Genomic DNA, 20,163 nt, shown 5'->3' with positions numbered 1-20,163 from the left:
TCCTCCTTGTCCTGTAGTCCACAATCATCTACTTAGTCTTGGTTACGTTGAGGGATAGGTTGTTATTCAGGCACCACCCGGCCAGGTTTCTGACCTCCTCCCTATAGGCTGTCTCATCATTGTCGGTGATCAGGCCTACCACTGTTGTGTCGTCTGCAAACTTAATGATGGTGTTGGAGTCGTGCCTGGCCATGCAGTCGTGGGTGATAAGGAAGTACAGGAGGGGACTGAGCACGCACCCCTGGGGAGCTCCAGTGTTGAGGATCAGTGTGGCAGATGTGTTGCTACCTACCCTCACCACCTGGGGGTGGCCCGTCAGGAAGTCCAGGATCCAGTTGCAGAGAGAGGTGTTTAGTCCCAGGTTCCTTAGCTTAGTGATGAGCTGTGAGGGTACTATGGTGTTGAACGTTGAGCTGTTGTCAATGAATAGCATTCTCACAAAACTGTTCCTTTTGTACAGGTGGGAAAGGATGGTGTGGTGTGCAATAGAGATGGCATCATCTGTGGATCTGTTTCTGCGGTATGCAAATTGGAGTGGTTCTAGGGTTTCTGGGATAATGGGATAATGGAGTGCTACAGGTCTGTAGTCATTTAGGCAGGTTACCTTTGTGTTCTTGGGCACAGGGACTATGGTGGTCTGCTTGAAACATGTTGGTATTACAGACTCAATCAGGGACATGTTGAAAATGTCATTGAAGACACCTGCCAGTTGGTCAGCATATGCCCGGAGCCAACGTCCTTGTAATCCAATCCGTCTGGCCCCGCAGCCTAAGATCTTACTCATGCCGGCTACAGAGAACATGATCACACAGTCGTCCGGAACGGCTGATGCTCTCATGCATGCCTCAGTGTTGCTTGCCTTGAATCGAGCATAGAAGTGATTTAGCTCGTCTGATAGGTTTGTGTCACAGAGCAGCTCGCGGCTTTGCTTCCCTTACAAGCTGTTTAAAGGCAACTTAGTGTGTGTAAACTGACCCACTAGAATTGTTACATAGTGAATTATAAGTGAAATAATCTGTCTGTAAACAATTGTTGAACAATTGTTGCATATGCACAAAGTAGATGTCCTAACCAACTTGCCAAAACTATAGTTTGTTAATTAACAATACATTTGTGGAGTGGTTGAAAAACAAGTTTTAATGACTCCAACATAAGTGTATGTAAACTTCCGACTTCAAATGTAAATACCTGGCTCTACGTGGAATTAAAGGGATAGTTCAGCCAAATTACAAAATTATTACTAGTTGGCATTTGGATACGTTGGCCAGGTAAACAAAGCCAAAGCATGGATTACTGTCTTACCTTGTCCATAGACTGCATAAAAGGTAAGGATACCAATATGTAATTTTGTAATTTGGGTGAACTATCCCTTTAAGCATAAGGTCACATTAGTCAAAGGCAAGTTGATACCAGGTCAGATAATAATATATGTACCTAGACACAGTGTTATCAAAATCACCAGGCCTACCATTGTCACTGTAGGTGCTTTTATATAATGTATGGTTGTCTGAGCAAGAGAGGCGCCTAATTGCAGGTTTCCTGGGAAGTAAAATTCAATTGTGTAATGTAAGGTGAGGGAGGGAGGATTAGCACAGACGTGCACAAGGTGAGGAGAGTGAACTTTTAATTTCCATAAAACAGCCATTCTTCCTATATGGAAGAATGGCTGTTTGGGCTATTGTCTGGCTCGTTTACCATGTGATAAATGAACACCTCTAAATATTGATGTCTAAATATAACAATGACCTTATCTTTATTGCATTTTATTGGCATTATTGTGATCCTAATGACAAAAAGCACTTAATTGTTTCTAAACTGAAATGTAGTACATCAAGCATCTACCATCAAAAATCCAGCTGCATTGCACTGAGTGTACAAAACATTAAGAACCACTTCCTAATATTGAGTTCCACCCCCACCCCTTTTGTCCTCAGAACAGCCTCAATTCATTGGGGTATGGACTCTACAAGGTGTTGAATGCGTGCCACAGGGATGCTGACCCATGTTAACTCCAAAGCTTCCCACAGTTGGCTGGATGTCCTTGGCTGGATGTCCTTTGGGTGGTGGACCATTCTTGATACACATGGGAAACTGTTGAGCATGAAAAACCAAGCAGTGTTGCAGTTTTTTACACACTCAAACCAGTGCACCTGGCACCAACTACCGTCTTTTATCTTGCCCATTCACCCTCTGAATGGCACACATACACATTCCATGTCTCAACTTTCTCAAGGCTTAAAAATGTTTATCTGTCTCCCCCCTTCATCTACACTGATTGAAGTGGATTTAAAAAGTGACACCAATAAAGGATCATAGCTTTCACCTGGTTTCAGCTGGACAGTTACCTGTCAAGGAAAGAACAGGTGTTCTAAATGTTTTGTAGACTGTGCTTTTAACATTGGTCCCAGCCCTTACTGGAACTGCAGATACATTTGGTCTGCTCATTCTCACAGTTATCTTTAAAAACACACAGAATTAGCTGCATCTGTAGAGAGATTATGCTCATGCTAATTTGCTACTTAGCGGCATGTTGTGACCTCCTTCCCACTCCCTGTATTTTGCAGCTGAGAGAGCTGCAGTTTAGCATGCATATATTAATAAGGTCAAAGGTCAGAATGGTGAGATGTGGCTTCCTCAGGTGGGAGGGTGTGTGAATGAATCCAATGGGGGTTATATTGTTATCGTTAAATATGGAATTTACTCTCTCCACATCCTAGTTTTGTCTTACTGACTCCTTATTGGTTGAGGAGGATACAGTGACCCCATAGCCCAGGGGCCTCAGCATGTTTTATTTATGAATCTGATTAAACACGACTCAGGGTCCAGGCGGGATAGAGATCTATAAAAGGACCTTAAAGAAAAGGGAGAGGGATGTAATTCTAATTTATTATCTCTGGCTGTACTAAATAAGAATCATTCCATATGCATAATTGAGAATAAAGGCTTACACAATGCTCCTTGAAATTCCCTGCTTGGCCTATTAAATCAAACTTTTAGGAACCCTTAACGCAGGGCAGTGTGTGGCAATGTGTTAGGGGTATAGATCAACACCATCGGGGGCATGGAGAAAAGATGTGCAGATCTTGTGCCTTTACTTACTGACTAGTTCAAGGGATAACACATACAGGCTGCATGAGAGCCCACATGAGAGCCTTGCAGAGTACATTAAGACTCCATTAACATGAACCATTGCCAATCTGTGTACTGCAGAAATGTTTCCTCTTTAAACTACCATATGTTTATTTTGTTTATACTTAAGTATGATACAATTAAGGAATTCTAATTACATATAACATATCACCATCATTTGAGTAAATGTGCTCTGCTCTGCTTGGTGCAGTATTTAACCATCCCTCGGATTCAAATGGATTACTGGAGTCTAGTCTGTTACAATCCATTACTGGAGTCTAGTCTGTTACAATCCATTATTGGAGTCTAGTCTGTTCTGTTACATTCCATTACTGGAGTCTAGTCTGTTACAATCCATTACTGGAGTCTAGTCTGTTACAATCCATTACTGGAGTTTAGTCTGTTACATTCCATTACTGGAGTCTAGTCTGTTACAATCCATTACTGGAGTCTAGTCTATTGCAATCCATTACTGGAGTCTAGTCTAATACAATCCATTACTGGAGTATAGTCTATTTACAATCCATTACTGAGTTCAGTCTGTTACATTCCATTACCGAGTTTAGTCTGTTACGATCCATTACTGAGTTTAGTCTGTTACAATCCATTACTGAGTTTAGTCTGTTACATTCCATTACTGGAGTCTAGTCTGTTTCATCCATGACTGGAGTTTAGTCTGTTACAATCCATTACTGTAGTTTAGTCTGTTACAATCCATTACTGGAGTCTAGTCTGTTCTGTTACAATCCATTACTGGAGTTTAGTCTGTTACAATCCATTACTGGAGTCTAGTCTATTGCAATCCATTACTGGAGTATTGTCTGTTACAATCCATTACAGGAGTCTAGTCTGTTACAAACCATTACTGGAGTCTAGTCTATTACAATCCATTACTGGAGTCTAGTCTGTTACAATCCATTACTGGAGTCTAGTCTATTGCAATCCATTACTGGAGTCTAGTCTATTGCAATCCATTACTGGAGTCTAGTCTATTGCAATCCATTACTGGAGTCTAGTCTGCAACAATCCATTACTGGAGTCTAGTCTGTTCTGTTACAATCCATTACAGGAGTCTAGTCTGTTACAAACCATTACTGGAGTCTAGTCTATTACAATCCATTACTGGAGTCTAGTCTGTTACAATCCATTACTGGACTCTTGTCTATTGCAATCCATTACTGGAGTCTAGTCTATTGCAATCCATTACTGGAGTCTTGTCTGTTACAATCCATTACTGGAGTCTAGTCTGTTACATCCATGACTGGAGTTTAGTCTGTTACAATCCATTACTGTAGTTTAGTCTGTTACAATCCATTACTGGAGTCTAGTCTATTGCAATCCATTACTGGAGTCTAGTCTGTTACAATCCATTACTGAGTTTAGTCTGTTACATTCCATTACTGGAGTCTAGTCTATTACATTCCATTACTGAGTTTAGTCTGTTACAATCCATTAGTGGAGTTTAGTCTGTTACAATCCATTACTGGAGTTTAGTCTGTTACAATCCATTACTGGAGTCTTGTCTATTGCATTCCATTACTGGAGTCTAGTCTGTTACATTCCATTACTGAGTTTAGTCTGTTACAATCCATTAGTGGAGTTTAGTCTGTTACAATCCATTACTGGAGTTTAGTCTGTTACAATCCATTACTGGAGTTTAGTCTGTTACAATCCATTACTGGAGTTTAGACTGTTACAATCCATTACTGGAGTCTAGTCTGTTATAATCCATTACTGGAGTAAAGTCTGTTACAATCCATTACTGGAGTCTTGTCTATTGCAATCCATTACTGAGTTTAGTCTGTTACAATCCATTACTGGAGTTTAGTCTGTTACAATCCATTACTGGAGTCTAGTCTGTTACAATCCATTACTGGAGTTTAGTCTGTTACAATCCATTACTGGAGTCTAGTCTGTTACAATCCATTACTGGAGTTTAGTCTGTTACAATCCATTACTGAAGTCTAGTCTATTGCAATTCATTACTGGAGACTTGTCTGTTACAATCCATTACAGGATTCTAGTCTGTTACAAACCATTACTGGAGTCTAGTCTATTACAATCCATTACTGGAGTCTAGTCTGTTACAATCCATTACTGGAGTCTAGTCTGTTACAATCCATTACTGTAGTTTAGTCTGTTACAATCCATTACTGGAGTCTAGTCTGTTCTGTTACAATCCATTACTGGAGTCTAGTCTATTGCAATCCATTACTGGAGTCTAGTCTGTTACAATCCATTTCTGAGTTTAGTCTGTTACATTCCATTACTGGAGTCTAGTCTGTTACATCCATGACTGGAGTCTAGTCTGTTACAATCCATTACTGGAGTCTAGTCTGTTACAATCCATAACTGGAGTCTAGTCTTTTACAATCCATTTCTGGAGTAAAGTCTGTTACAATCCATTACTGGAGTCTTGTCTATTGCATTCCATTACTGGAGTCTAGTCTGTTACATTCCATTACTGAGTTTAGTCTGTTACAATCCATTAGTGGAGTTCAGTCTGTTACAATCCATTACTGGAGTTTAGTCTGTTACAATCCATTACTGGAATTGAGTCTGTTACAATCCATTACTGGAGTCTAGTCTGTTACAATCCATTACTGGAGTAAAGTCTGTTACAATCCATTACTGGAGTCTTGTCTATTGCAATCCATTTACTGAGTCTAGTCTGTTACATTCCATTACTGAGTTTAGTCTGTTACAATCCATTAGTGGAGTTTAGTCTGTTACAATCCATTAGTGGAGTTTAGTCTGTTACAATCCATTAGTGGAGTTTAGTCTGTTACAATCCATTACTGGAGTTTAGTCTGTTACAATCCATTACTGGAGTCCAGTCTGTTACAATACATTACTGGAGTTTAGTCTGTTGCAATCCATTACTGGAGTCTAGTCTATTACAATCCATTACTGGAGTCTAGTCTGTTACAATCCATTACTGGAGTAAAGTCTGTTGCAATCCATTACTGGAGTCTTGTCTATTGCAATCCATTACTGAGTTTAGTCTGTTACAATCCATTAATGTAGTCTAGTCTGTTACAATCCATTACTGGAGTTTAGGCTGTTACAATCCATTACTGAGTCTAGTCTGTTACAATCCATGACTGAGTTTAGTCTGTTACATTCCATTACTTTAGTCTAGTCTGTTACATTCCATTACTGAGTTTAGTCTGTTACAATCCATGACTGTAGTCTAGTCTGTTCTGTTACTTTCCATTACTGGAGTCTAGTCTATTACAATCCATTACAGGAGTCTAGTCTGTTCTGTTACAATCCGTTACTGGAGATTAGTCTGTTACAATACATTACAGGAGTCTAGTCTATTACAATCCATTGCTGGAGTCTAGTCTGTTCTGTTACAATCCATTACTGGAGTTTATTCTGTTACAATCCATTACTGGAGACTAGTCTGTTACAATCCATTACTGGAGTTTAGTCTGTTACAATCCATTAGTGGAGTTTAGTATGTTACAATCCATTACTGGAGTCTAGTCTATTACAATCCATTACTGGAGTTTAGTCTGTTACAATCCATTACTGAGTCTAGTCTGTTACATTCCATTACTGAGTTTAGTCTGTCACAATGCGTTACTGGAGACTAGTCTTTTACAATCCATTACTGGAGTTTAGTCTGTTACAATCCATTACTGGAGTTTTGTCTGTTACAATCCATTACAGGAGTCTAGTCTGTTACAATCCATTACTGGAGTTTAGTATGTTACAATCCATTACTGGAGTCTAGTCTATTACAATCCATTACTGGAGTTTAGTCTGTTACAATCCATTACTGAGTCTAGTCTGTTACATTCCATTACTGAGTTTAGTCTATTACAATCCATTACTGTAGTCTAGTCTGTTCTGTTACATTCCATTACTGGAGTTTAGTCTGCTACAATCCATTACTGGAGACTAGACTGTTACAATACATTACTGGAGTCTAGTCTATTACAATCCATTGCTGGAGTCTAGTCTGTTCTGTTACAATCCATTACTGGAGTTTAGTCTGTTACAATCCATTACTGGAGACTAGTCTGTTACAATCCATTACTGGAGTTTAGTCTGTTACAATCCATTACTGGAGTTTAGTCTGTTACAATCCATTTCTGGAGTCTTGTCTATTGCAATCCATTACTGAGTTTAGTCTGTTACAATCCATTAATTTAGTCTAGTCTGTTACGATCCGTTACTGAGTTTAGTCTGTTACAATCCATTACTGAGTTTAGTCTGTTACATTCCATTACTGGAGTCTAGTCTGTGACAATCCATTACTGGAGTTTAGTCTGTTACAATCCATTACTGAGTTTAGTCTGTTACATTCCATTACTGAGTTTAGTCTGTTACGATCTCTTACTGAGTTTAGTCTTACATTCCATTACTGGAGTCTAGTCTGTGACATTCCATTAGTGGAGTTTAGTATGTTACAATCCATTACTGGAGTTTAGTCTTTTACAATCCATTACTGAGTTTAGTCTGTTACATTCCATTACTGAGTTTAGTCTGTTACAATCCATTACTGTAGTTTAGTCTGTTACAATCCATTACTGGAGTCTAGTCTGTTCTGTTACAATCCATTACTGGAGTTTAGTCTGTTACAATCCATTACTGGAGTCTAGTCTATTGCAATCCATTACTGGAGTCTAGTCTGTTACAATCCCATTACTGGAGTCTAGTCTGTTCTGTTACAATCCATTACTGGAGTTTAGTCTGTTACAATCCATGACTGGAGTTTAGTCTGTTACAATCCATTACTGTAGTTTAGTCTGTTACAATCCATTACTGGAGTCTAGTCTGTTCTGTTACAATCCATTACTGGAGTTTAGTCTGTTACAATCCATTACTGGAGTCTAGTCTATTGCAATCCATTACTGGAGTCTAGTCTGTTACAATCCATTACTGAGTTTAGTCTGTTACAATCCATTACTGAGTCTAGTCTGTTACATTCCATTACTGAGTTTAGTCTGTTACAATGCGTTACTGGAGACTAGTCTTTTACAATCCATTACTGGAGTTTAGTCTGTTACAATCCATTACTGGAGTTTTGTCTGTTACAATCCATTACAGGAGTCTAGTCTGTTACAATCCATTACTGGAGTTTAGTATGTTACAATCCATTACTGGAGTCTAGTCTATTACAATCCATTACTGGAGTTTAGTCTGTTACAATCCATTACTGAGTCTAGTCTGTTACATTCCATTACTGAGTTTAGTCTATTACAATCCATTACTGTAGTCTAGTCTGTTCTGTTACATTCCATTACTGGAGTTTAGTCTGCTACAATCCATTACTGGAGACTAGACTGTTACAATACATTACTGGAGTCTAGTCTATTACAATCCATTGCTGGAGTCTAGTCTGTTCTGTTACAATCCATTACTGGAGTTTAGTCTGTTACAATCCATTACTGGAGACTAGTCTGTTACAATCCATTACTGGAGTTTAGTCTGTTACAATCCATTACTGGAGTTTAGTCTGTTACAATCCATTTCTGGAGTCTTGTCTATTGCAATCCATTACTGAGTTTAGTCTGTTACAATCCATTAATTTAGTCTAGTCTGTTACGATCCGTTACTGAGTTTAGTCTGTTACAATCCATTACTGAGTTTAGTCTGTTACATTCCATTACTGGAGTCTAGTCTGTGACAATCCATTACTGGAGTTTAGTCTGTTACAATCCATTACTGAGTTTAGTCTGTTACATTCCATTACTGAGTTTAGTCTGTTACGATCTCTTACTGAGTTTAGTCTTACATTCCATTACTGGAGTCTAGTCTGTGACATTCCATTAGTGGAGTTTAGTATGTTACAATCCATTACTGGAGTTTAGTCTGTTACAATCCATTACTGAGTTTAGTCTGTTACATTCCATTACTGAGTTTAGTCTGTTACAATCCATTACTGTAGTTTAGTCTGTTACAATCCATTACTGGAGTCTAGTCTGTTCTGTTACAATCCATTACTGGAGTTTAGTCTGTTACAATCCATTACTGGAGTCTAGTCTATTGCAATCCATTACTGGAGTCTAGTCTGTTACAATCCCATTACTGGAGTCTAGTCTGTTCTGTTACAATCCATTACTGGAGTTTAGTCTGTTACAATCCATGACTGGAGTTTAGTCTGTTACAATCCATTACTGTAGTTTAGTCTGTTACAATCCATTACTGGAGTCTAGTCTGTTCTGTTACAATCCATTACTGGAGTTTAGTCTGTTACAATCCATTACTGGAGTCTAGTCTATTGCAATCCATTACTGGAGTCTAGTCTGTTACAATCCATTACTGAGTTTAGTCTGTTACAATCCATTACTGGAGTCTAGTCTATTGCAATCCATTACTGGAGTCTAGTCTATTACATTCCATTACTGAGTTTAGTCTGTTACAATCCATTAGTGGAGTTTAGTCTGTTACAATCCATTACTGGAGTTTAGTCTGTTACAATCCATTACTGGAGTCTAGTCTGTTACAATCCATTTCTGGAGTAAAGTCTGTAACAATCCATTACTGGATTCTTGTCTATTGCATTCCATTACTGGAGTCTAGTCTGTTACATTCCATTACTGAGTTTAGCCTGTTACAATCCATTAGTGGAGTTTAGTCTGTTACAATCCATTACTGGAGTTTAGTCTGTTACAATCCATTACTGGGGTTTAGTCTGTTACAATCCATTACTGGAGTTTAGTCTGTTACAATCCATTACTGGAGTCTAGTCTGTTACAATCCATTACTGGAGTAAAGTCTGTTACAATCCATTACTGGAGTCTTGTCTATTGCAATCCATTACTGAGTTTAGTCTGTTACAATCCATTACTGGAGTTTAGTCTGAGAGAATCCATTACTAGAGTCTAGTCTGTTACAATCCATTACTGGAGTCTGGTCTGTTACAATCCATTACTGAGTTTAGTCTGTTACATTCCATTACTGGAGTCTAGTCTATTACATTCCATTACTGAGTTTAGTCTGTTACAATCCATTAGTGGAGTTTAGTCTGTTACAATCCATTACTGGAGTTTAGTCTGTTACAATCCATTACTGGAGTCTAGTATGTTACAATCCATTACTGGAGTGTAGTCTGTTACAATCCATTACTGGAGTCTAGTCTATTACAATCCATTTCTGGAGTAAAGTCTGTTACAATGCATTACTGGAGTCTTGTCTATTGCATTCCATTACTGGAGTCTAGTCTGTTACATTCCATTACTGAGTTTAGTCTGTTACAATCCATTAGTGGAGTTTAGTCTGTTACAATCCATTACTGGAGTAGAGCCTATTACAATCCATTACTGGAGTCTAGTCTGTTACAATCCATAATTGGAGTCTAGTCTATTGCAATCCATTACTGGAGTCTAGTCTATTACAATCCATTACTGGAGTCTGGTCTGTTACAATCCATTACTGGAGTCTAGTCTGTTACAATCCATTACTGGAGTCTAGTCTGTTCTGTTACAATCCATTACTGGAGTTTAGTGTGTTACATTCCATTACTGAGTTTAGTCTGTTACAATCCATTAGTGGAGTTCAGTCTGTTACAATCCATTACTGGAGTTTAGTCTGTTACAATCCATTACTGGAATTTAGTCTGTTACAATCCATTACTGGAGTCTAGTCTGTTACAATCCATTACTGGAGTAAAGTCTGTTACAATCCATTACTGGAGTCTTGTCTATTGCAATCCATTTACTGAGTTTAGTCTGTTACAATCCATTACTGGAGTTTAGTCTGTTACAATCCATTACTGGAGTCTAGTCTGTTACAATCCATTACTGGAGTTTAGTCTGTTACAATCCATTACTGAAGTCTAGTCTATTGCAATTCATTACTGGAGTCTTGTCTGTTACAATCCATTACAGGAGTCTAGTCTGTTACAAACCATTACTGGAGTAGAGCCTATTACAATCCATTACTGGAGTCTAGTCTGTTACAATCCATAATTGGAGTCTAGTCTATTGCAATCCATTACTGGAGTCTAGTCTATTACAATCCATTACTGGAGTCTGGTCTGTTACAATCCATTACTGGAGTCTAGTCTGTTACAATCCATTACTGGAGTCTAGTCTGTTCTGTTACAATCCATTACTGGAGTTTAGTGTGTTACAATCCATTACTGGAGACTAGTCTGTTACAATCCATTACTGAGTCTAGTCTGTTACATTCCATTACTGAGTTTAGTCTGTTACAATCCATTAGTGGAGTTTAGTCTGTTACAATCCATTAGTGGAGTTTAGTCTGTTACAATCCATTAGTGGAGTTTAGTCTGTTACAATCCATTACTGGAGTTTAGTCTGTTACAATCCATTACTGGAGTCCAGTCTGTTACAATACATTACTGAGTTTAGTCTGTTACAATCCATTAGTGGAGTTTAGTCTGTTACAATCCATTACTGGAGTAGAGCCTATTACAATCCATTACTGGAGTCTAGTCTGTTACAATCCATAATTGGAGTCTAGTCTATTGCAATCCATTACTGGAGTCTAGTCTATTACAATCCATTACTGGAGTCTGGTCTGTTACAATCCATTACTGGAGTCTAGTCTGTTACAATCCATTACTGGAGTCTAGTCTGTTCTGTTACAATCCATTACTGGAGTTTAGTGTGTTACATTCCATTACTGAGTTTAGTCTGTTACAATCCATTAGTGGAGTTCAGTCTGTTACAATCCATTACTGGAGTTTAGTCTGTTACAATCCATTACTGGAATTTAGTCTGTTACAATCCATTACTGGAGTCTAGTCTGTTACAATCCATTACTGGAGTAAAGTCTGTTACAATCCATTACTGGAGTCTTGTCTATTGCAATCCATTTACTGAGTTTAGTCTGTTACAATCCATTACTGGAGTTTAGTCTGTTACAATCCATTACTGGAGTCTAGTCTGTTACAATCCATTACTGGAGTTTAGTCTGTTACAATCCATTACTGAAGTCTAGTCTATTGCAATTCATTACTGGAGTCTTGTCTGTTACAATCCATTACAGGAGTCTAGTCTGTTACAAACCATTACTGGAGTAGAGCCTATTACAATCCATTACTGGAGTCTAGTCTGTTACAATCCATAATTGGAGTCTAGTCTATTGCAATCCATTACTGGAGTCTAGTCTATTACAATCCATTACTGGAGTCTGGTCTGTTACAATCCATTACTGGAGTCTAGTCTGTTACAATCCATTACTGGAGTCTAGTCTGTTCTGTTACAATCCATTACTGGAGTTTAGTGTGTTACAATCCATTACTGGAGACTAGTCTGTTACAATCCATTACTGAGTCTAGTCTGTTACATTCCATTACTGAGTTTAGTCTGTTACAATCCATTAGTGGAGTTTAGTCTGTTACAATCCATTAGTGGAGTTTAGTCTGTTACAATCCATTAGTGGAGTTTAGTCTGTTACAATCCATTACTGGAGTTTAGTCTGTTACAATCCATTACTGGAGTCCAGTCTGTTACAATACATTACTGGAGTTTAGTCTGTTGCAATCCATTACTGGAGTCTAGTCTATTACAATCCATTACTGGAGTCTAGTCTGTTACAATCCATTACTGGAGTAAAGTCTGTTACAATCCATTACTGGAGTCTTGTCTATTGCAATCCATTACTGAGTTTAGTCTGTTACAATCCATTAATGTAGTCTAGTCTGTTACAATCCATTACTGGAGTTTAGGCTGTTACAAACCATTACTGAGTCTAGTCTGTTACAATCCATGACTGAGTTTAGTCTGTTACATTCCATTACTTTAGTCTAGTCTGTTACATTCCATTACTGAGTTTAGTCTGTTACAATCCATGACTGTAGTCTAGTCTGTTCTGTTACTTTCCATTACTGGAGTCTAGTCTATTACAATCCATTACAGGAGTCTAGTCTGTTCTGTTACAATCCGTTACTGGAGATTAGTCTGTTACAATACATTACAGGAGTCTAGTCTATTACAATCCATTGCTGGAGTCTAGTCTGTTCTGTTACAATCCATTACTGGAGTTTATTCTGTTACAATCCATTACTGGAGACTAGTCTGTTACAATCCATTACTGGAGTTTAGTCTGTTACAATCCATTAGTGGAGTTTAGTATGTTACAATCCATTACTGGAGTCTAGTCTATTACAATCCATTACTGGAGTTTAGTCTGTTACAATCCATTACTGAGTCTAGTCTGTTACATTCCATTACTGAGTTTAGTCTGTTACAATGCGTTACTGGAGACTAGTCTTTTACAATCCATTACTGGAGTTTAGTCTGTTACAATCCATTACTGGAGTTTTGTCTGTTACAATCCATTACAGGAGTCTAGTCTGTTACAATCCATTACTGGAGTTTAGTATGTTACAATCCATTACTGGAGTCTAGTCTATTACAATCCATTACTGGAGTTTAGTCTGTTACAATCCATTACTGAGTCTAGTCTGTTACATTCCATTACTGAGTTTAGTCTATTACAATCCATTACTGTAGTCTAGTCTGTTCTGTTACATTCCATTACTGGAGTTTAGTCTGCTACAATCCATTACTGGAGACTAGTCTGTTACAATACATTACTGGAGTCTAGTCTATTACAATCCATTGCTGGAGTCTAGTCTGTTCTGTTACAATCCATTACTGGAGTTTAGTCTGTTACAATCCATTACTGGAGACTAGTCTGTTACAATCCATTACTGGAGTTTAGTCTGTTACAATCCATTACTGGAGTTTAGTCTGTTACAATCCATTTCTGGAGTCTTGTCTATTGCAATCCATTACTGAGTTTAGTCTGTTACAATCCATTACTGAGTTTAGTCTGTTACATTCCATTACTGGAGTCTAGTCTGTGACATTCCATTAGTGGAGTTTAGTCTGTTACAATCCATTAGTGGAGTTTAGTCTGTTACAATCCATTACTGAGTTTAGTCTGTTACATTCCATTACTGAGTTTAGTCTGTTACGATCTCTTACTGAGTTTAGTCTTACATTCCATTACTGGAGTCTAGTCTGTGACATTCCATTAGTGGAGTTTAGTATGTTACAATCCATTACTGGAGTTTAGTCTGTTACAATCCATTACTGAGTTTAGTCTGTTACATTCCATTACTGAGTTTAGTCTGTTACAATCCATTACTGTAGTTTAGTCTGTTACAATCCATTACTGGAGTCTAGTCTGTTCTGTTACAATCCATTACTGAAGTTTAGTCTGTTACAATCCATTACTGGAGTCTAGTCTATTGCAATCCATTACTGGAGTCTAGTCTGTTACAATCCCATTACTGGAGTCTAGTCTGTTCTGTTACAATCCATTACTGGAGTTTAGTCTGTTACAATCCATGACTGGAGTTTAGTCTGTTACAATCCATTACTGTAGTTTAGTCTGTTACAATCCATTACTGGAGTCTAGTCTGTTCTGTTACAATCCATTACTGGAGTTTAGTCTGTTACAATCCATTACTGGAGTCTAGTCTATTGCAATCCATTACTGGAGTCTAGTCTGTTACAATCCATTACTGAGTTTAGTCTGTTACAATCCATTACTGGAGTCTAGTCTATTGCAATCCATTACTGGAGTCTAGTCTATTACATTCCATTACTGAGTTTAGTCTGTTACAATCCATTAGTGGAGTTTAGTCTGTTACAATCCATTACTGGAGTTTAGTCTGTTACAATCCATTACTGGAGTCTAGTCTGTTACAATCCATTTCTGGAGTAAAGTCTGTAACAATCCATTACTGGATTCTTGTCTATTGCATTCCATTACTGGAGTTTAGTCTGTTACAATCCATTACTGAGTTTAGCCTGTTACAATCCATTAGTGGAGTTTAGTCTGTTACAATCCATTACTGGAGTTTAGTCTGTTACAATCCATTACTGGAGTTTAGTCTGTTACAATCCATTACTGGAGTTTAGTCTGTTACAATCCATTACTGGAGTCTAGTCTGTTACAATCCATTACTGAGTTTAGTCTGTTACAATCCATTACTGGAGTCTAGTCTATTGCAATCCATTACTGGAGTCTAGTCTATTACATTCCATTACTGAGTTTAGTCTGTTACAATCCATTAGTGGAGTTTAGTCTGTTACAATCCATTACTGGAGTTTAGTCTGTTACAATCCATTACTGGAGTCTAGTCTGTTACAATCCATTTCTGGAGTAAAGTCTGTAACAATCCATTACTGGAGTCTAGTCTGTTCTGTTACAATCCATTACTGGAGTTTAGTCTGTTACAATCCATTACTGGAGTCTAGTCTATTGCAATCCATTACTGGAGTCTAGTCTGTTACAATCCATTACTGAGTTTAGTCTGTTACAATCCATTACTGGAGTCTAGTCTATTGCAATCCATTACTGGAGTCTAGTCTATTACATTCCACTACTGAGTTTAGGCTGTTACAATCCATTAGTGGAGTTTAGTCTGTTACAATCCATTACTGGAGTTTAGTCTGTTACAATCCATTACTGGAGTCTAGTCTGTTACAATCCATTTCTGGAGTAAAGTCTGTAACAATCCATTACTGGATTCTTGTCTATTGCATTCCATTACTGGAGTCTAGTCTGTTACATTCCATTACTGAGTTTAGCCTGTTACAATCCATTAGTGGAGTTTAGTCTGTTACAATCCATTACTGGAGTTTAGTCTGTTACAATCCATTACTGGAGTTTAGTCTGTTACAATCCATTACTGGAGTTTAGTCTGTTACAATCCATTACTGGAGTCTAGTCTGTTACAATCCATTACTGGAGTAAAGTCTGTTACAATCCATTACTGGAGTCTTGTCTATTGCAATCCATTACTGAGTTTAGTCTGTTACAATCCATTACTGGAATTTAGTCTGAGAGAATCCATTACTAGAGTCTAGTCTGTTACAATCCATTACTGGAGTCTGGTCTGTTACAATCCATTACTGAGTTTAGTCTGTTACATTCCATTACTGGAGTCTAGTCTATTACATTCCATTACTGAGTTTAGTCTGTTACAATCCATTAGTGGAGTTTAGTCTGTTACAATCCATTACTGGAGTTTAGTCTGTTACAATCCATTACTGGAGTCTAGTATGTTACAATCCATTACTGGAGTCTAGTCTGTTACAATCCATTACTGGAGTCTAGTCTATTACAATCCATTTCTGGAGTAAAGTCTGTTACAATGCATTACTGGAGTCTTGTCTATTGCATTCCATTACTGGAGTCTAGTCTGTTACATTCCATTACTGAGTTTAGTCTGTTACAATCCATTACTGGAGTTTAGTCTGTTACAATCCATTACTGGAGTAGAGCCTATTACAATCCATTACTGGAGTCTAGTCTGTTACAATCCATAATTGGAGTCTAGTCTATTGCAATCCATTACTGGAGTCTAGTCTATTACAATCCATTACTGGAGTCTGGTCTGTTACAATCCATTACTGGAGTCTAGTCTGTTACAATCCATTACTGGAGTCTAGTCTGTTCTGTTACAATCCATTACTGGAGTTTAGTGTGTTACAATCCATTACTGGAGACTAGTCTGTTACAATCCATTACTGAGTCTAGTCTGTTACATTCCATTACTGAGTTTAGTCTGTTACAATCCATTAGTGGAGTTTAGTCTGTTACAATCCATTAGTGGAGTTTAGTCTGTTACAATCCATTAGTGGAGTTTAGTCTGTTACAATCCATTACTGGAGACTAGTCTGTTACAATCCATTACTGGAGTTTAGTCTGTTACAATCCATTACTGAGTTTAGTCTGTTACATTCCATTACTGAGTTTAGTCTGTTACGATCTCTTACTGAGTTTAGTCTTACATTCCATTACTGGAGTCTAGTCTGTGACATTCCATTAGTGGAGTTTAGTATGTTACAATCCATTACTGGAGTTTAGTCTGTTACAATCCATTACTGAGTTTAGTCTGTTACATTCCATTACTGAGTTTAGTCTGTTACGATCCGTTACTGAGTTTAGTCTGTTACATTCCATTACTGGAGTCTAGTCTGTTACATTCCATTAGTGGAGTTTGGTCTGTTACAATCCATTACTGTAGTTTAGTCTGTTACAATCCATTACTGGAGTCTAGTCTGTTCTGTTACAATCCATTACTGGAGTTTAGTCTGTTACAATCCATTACTGGAGTCTAGTCTATTGCAATCCATTACTGGAGTCTAGTCTGTTACAATCCATTACTGGAGTCTAGTCTGTTACATCCATGACTGGAGTTTAGTCTGTTACAATCCATTACTGTAGTTTAGTCTGTTACAATCCATTACTGGAGTCTAGTCTGTTCTGTTACAATCCATTACTGGAGTTTAGTCTGTTACAATCCATTACTGGAGTCTAGTCTATTGCAATCCATTACTGGAGTCTAGTCTGTTACAATCCATTACTGAGTTTAGTATGTTACAATCCATTAATGGAGTCTAGTCTATTGCAATCCATTACTGGAGTCTAGTCTATTACATTCCATTACTGAGTTTAGTCTGTTACAATCCATTAGTGGAGTTTAGTCTGTTACAATCCATTACTGGAGTAGAGCCTATTACAATCCATTACTGGAGTCTAGTCTGTTACAATCCATAATTGGAGTCTAGTCTATTGCAATCCATTACTGGAGTCTAGTCTATTACAATCCATTACTGGAGTCTGGTCTGTTACAATCCATTACTGGAGTCTAGTCTGTTACAATCCATTACTGGAGTCTAGTCTGTTCTGTTACAATCCATTACTGGAGTTTAGTGTGTTAAAATCCATTACTGGAGACTAGTCTGTTACAATCCATTACTGAGTCTAGTCTGTTACATTCCATTACTGAGTTTAGTCTGTTACAATCCATTAGTGGAGTTTAGTCTGTTACAATCCATTAGTGGAGTTTAGTCTGTTACAATCCATTAGTGGAGTTTAGTCTGTTACAATCCATTACTGGAGACTAGTCTGTTACAATCCATTACTGGAGTTTAGTCTGTTACAATCCATTACTGAGTTTAGTCTGTTACATTCCATTACTGAGTTTAGTCTGTTACGATCTCTTACTGAGTTTAGTCTTACATTCCATTACTGGAGTCTAGTCTGTGACATTCCATTAGTGGAGTTTAGTATGTTACAATCCATTACTGGAGTTTAGTCTGTTACAATCCATTACTGAGTTTAGTCTGTTACATTCCATTACTGAGTTTAGTCTGTTACGATCCGTTACTGAGTTTAGTCTGTTACATTCCATTACTGGAGTCTAGTCTGTTACATTCCATTAGTGGAGTTTGGTCTGTTACAATCCATTACTGTAGTTTAGTCTGTTACAATCCATTACTGGAGTCTAGTCTGTTCTGTTACAATCCATTACTGGAGTTTAGTCTGTTACAATCCATTACTGGAGTCTAGTCTATTGCAATCCATTACTGGAGTCTAGTCTGTTACAATCCATTACTGGAGTCTAGTCTGTTACATCCATGACTGGAGTTTAGTCTGTTACAATCCATTACTGTAGTTTAGTCTGTTACAATCCATTACTGGAGTCTAGTCTGTTCTGTTACAATCCATTACTGGAGTTTAGTCTGTTACAATCCATTACTGGAGTCTAGTCTGTTACAATCCATTACTGAGTCTAGTCTGTTACATTCCATTACTGAGTTTAGTCTGTTACAATCCATTAGTGGAGTTTAGTCTGTTACAATCCATTAGTGGAGTTTAGTCTGTTACAATCCATTAGTGGAGTTTAGTCTGTTACAATCCATTACTGGAGACTAGTCTGTTACAATCCATTACTGGAGTTTAGTCTGTTACAATCCATTACTGAGTTTAGTCTGTTACATTCCATTACTGAGTTTAGTCTGTTACGATCTCTTACTGAGTTTAGTCTTACATTCCATTACTGGAGTCTAGTCTGTGACATTCCATTAGTGGAGTTTAGTATGTTACAATCCATTACTGGAGTTTAGTCTGTTACAATCCATTACTGAGTTTAGTCTGTTACATTCCATTACTGAGTTTAGTCTGTTACGATCCGTTACTGAGTTTAGTCTGTTACATTCCATTACTGGAGTCTAGTCTGTTACATTCCATTAGTGGAGTTTGGTCTGTTACAATCCATTACTGTAGTTTAGTCTGTTACAATCCATTACTGGAGTCTAGTCTGTTCTGTTACAATCCATTACTGGAGTTTAGTCTGTTACAATCCATTACTGGAGTCTAGTCTATTGCAATCCATTACTGGAGTCTAGTCTGTTACAATCCATTACTGGAGTCTAGTCTGTTACATCCATGACTGGAGTTTAGTCTGTTACAATCCATTACTGTAGTTTAGTCTGTTACAATCCATTACTGGAGTCTAGTCTGTTCTGTTACAATCCATTACTGGAGTTTAGTCTGTTACAATCCATTACTGGAGTCTAGTCTATTGCAATCCATTACTGGAGTCTAGTCTGTTACAATCCATTACTGAGTTTAGTCTGTTACAATCCATTAATGGAGTCTAGTCTATTGCAATCCATTACTGGAGTCTAGTCTATTACATTCCATTACTGAGTTTAGTCTGTTACAATCCATTAGTGGAGTTTAGTCTGTTACAATCCATTACTGGAGTTTAGTCTGTTACAATCCATTTCTGGAGTAAAGTCTGTTACAATCCATTACTGGATTCTTGTCTATTGCATTCCATTACTGGAGTCTAGTCTGTTACATTCCATTACTGAGTTTAGTCTGTTACAATCCATTAGTGGAGTTTAGTCTGTTACAATCCATTAGTGGAGTTTAGTCTGTTACAATCCATTACTGGAGTTTAGTCTGTTACAATCCATTTCTGGAGTAAAGTCTGTAACAATCCATTACTGGATTCTTGTCTATTGCATTCCATTACTGGAGCCTAGTCTGTTACATTCCATTACTGAGTTTAGCCTGTTACAATCCATTAGTGGAGTTTAGTCTGTTACAATCCATTACTGAGTTTAGTCTATTACAATCCATTACTGGAGTCTAGTCTATTGCAATCCATTACTGGAGTCTAGTCTATTACATTCCATTACTGAGTTTAGTCTGTTACAATCCATTAGTGGAGTTTAGTCTGTTACAATCCATTACTGGAGTTTAGTCTGTTACAATCCATTACTGGAGTTTAGT

The sequence above is a fragment of the Oncorhynchus mykiss genome, chromosome 14, assembly GCF_013265735.2.
Source record: "Oncorhynchus mykiss isolate Arlee chromosome 14, USDA_OmykA_1.1, whole genome shotgun sequence".
Lineage (NCBI taxonomy): Eukaryota > Metazoa > Chordata > Actinopteri > Salmoniformes > Salmonidae > Oncorhynchus > Oncorhynchus mykiss.
Note: the sequence above shows the minus strand (reverse complement) of the source record.